This window comes from Sinocyclocheilus grahami, unplaced genomic scaffold (assembly GCF_001515645.1).
Source record: "Sinocyclocheilus grahami isolate Dianchi unplaced genomic scaffold, SAMN03320097.WGS_v1.1 scaffold2604.1, whole genome shotgun sequence".
Lineage (NCBI taxonomy): Eukaryota > Metazoa > Chordata > Actinopteri > Cypriniformes > Cyprinidae > Sinocyclocheilus > Sinocyclocheilus grahami.
Window position 1 is genome coordinate 14,891 of NW_015507783.1, and position 6,836 is coordinate 21,726.

Below are 6,836 nucleotides of genomic sequence, written 5' to 3' on the forward strand. Positions count from 1 at the left end.
ATTCTGATTATAATAAGCCTCCAATATCTGACATAGCCTATAAGCGCTCAAGCGCACGCATAAAGCTAGCCACAGCACACCGCAAGAAGTATTGATTATGAATGTGTCAGGGAAAAACAGGAGGCTGCATTAACATTTTAATAACGTATTGAAACACTAGTACTTTGTTTTCAGCGAGATGAAGTCGGCGACACTGACTCGTCATCTCCGCAGTAGTGGATGTGCTTGTATGCATGTTTCACATGGATTACATAATCTGAGAATATTTGTTTTCCATTTAAATTGGTTAATTGAAAAGCAGACATCTCGCTATCTATAGATATGTTTTCTGTAAGGAAAGTAAACGGAGTTTCGCGCTCAAGTTCACAGACACCGAGACGGCAGAAAGCGCATCCTGTTTGCTTTCATTATTTTACAAAAGTGCAATGTTTTGTTGTTATTGTGAGTGCACACAAATAAATGTAGATTCTTTACATATTCGAAATCAATTAATCTGTTATGAGCAAAAATGAGAGTATTTTAAGAGTGAGCGCACCGGCGCCTCCATCTGTCCTGCAGTGAGCGCTAGGCTACTGTTCAGCTTCCACACTCCACACAGACACTGAATAGCGCACATTTCTCTACGTTAACATTAGATTGAGCAGATATGTAAAGTTGCTAATACTTGGATACTTCAGACGATAAGTCATATTTGAGGTCAATGAATGATAGGCGAGTGTTTGGATGTCCTGCATGATGTACTGTATTACCACATAGACCAGCCGCTAACGATCTGTTCGTCACGGACTGCGTGACTTCACCTGTTGATTTAATAAATAAAATTGTGTTCGACCAAGCCTCTTCTGGTCGACTTCTAGGTTAGTCGACTATTAACGGGCAGCCCTAGTAGTAATGCTAACTATACCATGGTGTTGTGGCAGAAATAGTGAATGTTATTACATCGTTAATTTCAGGGTTTGTACAACCGTTTGAGAGAGAAATTCAATTTTAAGCAATTTTCAATGACTTTCAAACATTTCACACAACTGTTTCCAGCACTTTAAAGCTCCAAAATGATCCAATCTGAATGTTATTTTTAATGGGATGACCAAAATATACTGTTGTGAACTAGGGCTGGGCGGTATATCGAGTTTTTTACGATATATCGATATTTTCTTTATAAGCGATTCGATATGAGGCAATACCGTTTATATCGATATACATTAGTTTGATACGAGCACAACTGAAAATAGCTATAGCGGAGGACACCAACTGAGCTGCTGCGGAGAAAGTGCATAATCCAATTTGTTCTAAACATGTGACAATATTCATATTAAGGCCTTTAAAAGCTGGTAAGACATAGTTTTTAGTTTTGTTTTTGCATATTAGTTTAAGCGGCTCGGCCGTCATATGCTCTGACAGAAAGGCTGTGTGTGCCGCTGACAGAGACACTGGCGCTGTTTAATGTGTTTGAGATGTGCTGCCTTCCTGAATGCATAACTTACATTTCACAGGTATATTCTCCATCTGTAAATGTTAGAAATATTTGTAGTTGGACAATGTGACATGTAGAATTTTAAACCTACAAGTAAGTCTATTTTTATAATAGCATTGACTGTAAAGTGACTGTAATGGGGTAATCAAAATAGCCTAACACAACTCGTCTGTAGTTACTCAATATGGTGTTATCAAGATTGCTCTTTTTCAGGAGGGGCTTAACAACTGCTGTTTTCAGGGAGTTTGGAAAAGTCCCGGAGAGAAGTGATGTGTTCCCAGAGAGAAGAGAGGCGTTCTCTCTGGGAACTTTATAAATGATTATAAATGAGTAAAAACAAGAAAATAAAAACATAACACAAATGTATGGTCGCTCTCTTAATGCAACACACAGTTTGTATTTGACGATCCTCAGATCCTTCATGTTGTTGATCAAACATATTTAATAGTTCTTCCTATAGAAACATGAGGTTTGTGCCCATAATAGTTTAAAAGTAATCATTTAAAGATCAGTGTACCTCATTCACGGAAAGATTCAGGGATGTATAATTTATAAAATTGCATCAAAATGATCAACATTTTGTAATAGTTATGTCCTTTCAATTTAGTATGTTTTTTAACGAGTTACTGACAAATGTACTGTTTTTACTTTGTTTCAGAGTTGATTGAAGATAATGAGGAGAAAGAAGAATTGAGTGAATCTGAGGAGAAAAATCATGTCATAAGTGGAGAAAAACCCAAACAGAAAGATTTAAAGAAAAAAAGGGCCAAGAAATCTTTCACCTGCACTCAGTGTGGAAAGAGTTTCACATACAAACATATTCTTGAGCTTCACATGAGAGTTCACACTGGAGAGAAACCATACGCTTGTGATCAGTGCGGGAAGAGTTTCTCACACTCAGCAAACCTTAAGAAACACATGAACATCCACACTGGAGAGAAACCGTACGCATGTGATCAGTGCGGGAAAACATTTTTTAGAGCTTCATACCTGAAACAGCACCTTCAGCAAACCTTAAGAAACACATGAACATCCACACTGGAGAGAAACCGTACGCATGTGATCAGTGCGGGAAGAGTTTCTCACACTCAGCAAACCTTAAGAAACACATGAACATCCACACTGGAGAGAAACCGTACGCATGTGATCAGTGCGGGAAGAGTTTCTCACACTCAGCAAACCTTAAGAAACACATGAACATCCACACTGGAGAGAAACCGTACGCATGTGATCAGTGCGGGAAGAGTTTCTCACACTCAGCAAACCTTAAGAAACACATGAACATCCACACTGGAGAGAAACCGTACGCATGTGATCAGTGCGGGAAGAGTTTCTCACACTCAGCAAACCTTAAGAAACACATGAACATCCACACTGGAGAGAAACCGTACGCATGTGATCAGTGCGGGAAAACATTTTTTAGAGATTCATACCTGAAACAGCACCTGGTAGTTCATATAAAGGAGAAGCCACATTCATGTAATTTGTGTGGAAATAGGTTTTCACGTCGACAAAGTTTGAAAGAACATCAGAAAATACATACTGCTGTGAGAGAGCACATGTGCTTTGAGTGTGAAAAGACTTTTACTTCAGCAAAGTATTTAAAACGGCACAAGAGGATCCACACGGGAGAGAAACCTTACAAGTGTTCACACTGTGACAAGAGATTCATTCAGTCAGCAAATCTGAAAACACACGAGAGCATCCACACTGGAGAGAACCCGTACACATGTGATCAGTGCGGGAAGAGATTCACACTAAAAGCAAGCCTTACAGACCACATGAGAGTTCACACTGGAGAGAAACCATTCACTTGTGATCAGTGCGGAAAGAGTTACTCATACTCATCAGCCCTTAAGGATCACATGGACATCCACACTGGAGAGAAACCGTACACATGTGATCAATGTGACAAAACATTTTTGTGTGCTTCAGACCTGAAGAAACACCTGGTAGTTCATACAAAGGAGAAGCCACATTCATGTCATTTGTGTGGAAAGTGTTTTTCGCGTCCAGAACATTTAAAAGTGCATCAGAAAATACATACTGCTGTGAGAGAGTACATGTGCTTTGAGTGTGAGAAGACTTTTATTTCAGCGAGCAGTTTAAAACAGCATGAGAGGATTCACACTGGAGAGAAACCTTATCAGTGTTCACACTGTGACAAGAGATTCAATCATTCAGGAAATCTGAAAACACACGAGATGAACCACACTGGAGAGAAACCTTACACATGTGATCAATGTGACAAAAATTTTTTGAGAGCTTCACACCTGAAACAGCACCTGACAGTTCATACAAAGGAGAAACCACATTCATGTCATTTGTGTGGAAAGAGGTTTTCACGTCGACAAAGAGATTCAGTCAGTCAGCAAATCTGAAAACACATGAGATGATCCACACTGGAGAGAAACCGCACACATGTGATCCGTGCGGGAAGAGATTCTCACTAAAATCAAACCTTACAAACCATATGAGGGTTCATACAAAGGAGAAACCACATTCATGTAATTTGTGTGGAAAGAGTTTTTCACGTCTACAACATTTAAAAGTACATCAGAAAATACATACTGGTGTGAGAGAGTACATGTGCTTTGAGTGTGAGAAGACTTTTACTAGAGATTCACACCGGAGAGAAACCTCACACGTGTTCACACTGTGACAAGAGATTCAGACAGTCAGCAACTCTGAAAACACACGAGAGGATCCACACTGGAGAGAAACCACACACATGTGATCAGTGCGGGAAGAGTTTCACACTAAAAACAAACCTTACAAACCATATGAGAGTTCATACGGGAGAGAAACCATTCACCTGTGATCAGTGCGGAAAGAGTTTCTCATACTCATCAGCCCTTAAGGTACACATGGACATCCACACTGGAGAGAAACCGCACACATGTGATCAGTGCGGGAAGAGTTTCACACTAAAAACAATCCTTACAAACCATATGAGAGTTCATACGGGAGAGAACCCATTCACCTGTGATCAGTGCGGAAAGAGTTTCTCATACTCATCAGCCCTTAAGGTACACATGGACATCCACACTGGAGAGAAACCTTATCAGTGTTCCCACTGTGACGAGAGATTCAATCATTCAGGAAATCTGAAAACACACGAGAGGATCCACACTGGAGAGAAACCTTATCAGTGTTCCCACTGTGACGAGAGATTCAATCATTCAGGAAATCTGAAAACACACGAGATGAACCACACTGGAGAGAAACCTTATCAGTGTTCACACTGTGACGAGAGATTCAATCATTCAGGAAATCTGAAAACACACGAGATGAACCACACTGGAGAGAAACCGTACACATGTGATCAATGTGACAAACATTTTTTGAGAGCTTCACACCTGAAACAGCACCTGACAGTTCATACAAAGGAGAAACCACATTCATGTCATTTGTGTGGAAAGAGTTTTTCGCGTCCAGAACATTTAAAAGTGCATCAGAAAGTACATACTGGTGTGAGAGAGTACATGTGCTTTGAATGTGAGAAGACTTTTACTAGAGCAAAGTATTTAAAATGGCACGAGAGGATTCACACTGGAGAGAAACCTTACACGTGTTCACACTGTGACAAGAGATTCAGACAGTCAGCAACTCTGAAAACACATGAGAGGATCCACACTGGAGAGAAACCTTACACGTGTTCACACTGTGACAAGAGATTCAGACAGTCAGCAACTCTGAAAACACATGAGAGGATCCACACTGGAGAGAAACCGTACACATGTGATCAGTGCGGGAAGAGATTCTCACTAAAATCAAACCTTACAAACCATATGAGAGTTCATACTGGAGAGAAACCATACACTTGTGATCAGTGCGGAAAGAGTTTCTCATACTCATCAGCCCTTAAGGTACACATGGACATCCACACTGGAGAGAAACCGTACACATGTGATCAATGCGGGAAAACATTTTTGAGAGCTTCACACCTGAAGCGGCACCTGACAGTTCATACAAAGGAGAAGCCACATTCATGTCATTTGTGTGGAAAGAGTTTTTCGCGTCCAGAACATTTAAAAGTGCATCAGAAAATACATACTGGTGTGAGAGAGTACATGTGCTTTGAGTGTGAGAAGACTTTTATTTCAGCGAGCAGTTTAAAACAGCACGAGAGGATTCACACTGGAGAGAAACCTTACAAGTGTTCACACTGTGACAAGAGATTCAATCAGTCAGGAACACTGAAAACACATGAGAAGATCCACACTGGAGAGAAACCTTACAAGTGTTCACACTGTGACAAGAGATTCAATCAGTCAGGAACACTGAAAACACATGAGAAGATCCACACTGGAGAGAAACCGTATCACTGCACTGCATGTGGGAAGTGTTTCAGTCGTTCATCTTCTCTACTCAGTCATACAAAAAACATTCACAGTAAGTAGATCATCTTCAGATCCAGCACTTTCAGACCTGATGCTGCATTCTCACCAAATGTGACACAATAATGCATCGAGCAGTGAAATTTCAACTGGATAAATCTGTTATTACAAGTGACAAGAAAAAAAATATCTAAAGTTGAATAAAGTTCATCTTCATCTTCAAAACCAGCTGATTTAACTGAGATTCAGATCAACTCAAAGATGGAGTTTCTCCCCAAAGAACAATGTCCAAAGGTTTTATTCCTGTATATAATTTTGCTTCATGATATATCATTGTGCTTTCTTATGGGTTTCATATTATGTTCAATTGTTTCATATTATGTTCAATATATTTAATAAGCAGGATTGTAAGAATATTAATACCTTACTGATACCCATCCCTACTTGTAAATCAGTAGGAGAGAGAGTTAGTTTTCACTTTTACTTAGCTTGTTTTTGTATTTGCTGATTAAATTGAATTATCAAATGTTACATTTTTTATTAATACATTATCCTTACTTTTTATATTTTATCAACAACTTTTATACTTAACGAGCGCTAAAAGAGTATGTACTGTAGAGCCAAATCTAGTTAAGTATGAAAGAGATCCGGACATCATTCGCCATGTTGATGTTATCATGTGACCTATGATGTAATAACAAGCGCAACAACTTAAAAGATAAGAGCGACAGGTTTAATTCATCTATCTGTAAATAGTTTGTTTTATTTTAAGTGCAAAAATTTTCATCCACAGGCAAAACTGGTTTAATCTCCTTTGTTTTCCTCTTTTTCTTGTTGAATTTAATTATCTCGTTTCATCCCGCAGGCTTATAAATAACATAAATACAACAACAACAAATGCAATTTTTGATGCATTATGATTATAAGAATATTATGATTATTCAAAGATATTTAAGTCTTTTTTCTGTGTATATAATCTCATACTATGATGTACGCAAACCCATTATAGTTATGTTTACTGT

General features: G+C 38.9%; 1 pseudogene; it reads left to right on the plus strand.

The window, feature by feature from the left end:
- Nucleotides 1–6,238, plus strand: part of LOC107575385 (zinc finger protein 729-like) — a 16,290-nt pseudogene extending 10,052 nt beyond the window's left edge.
- Nucleotides 6,239–6,836: the final 598 nt, after the last annotated feature.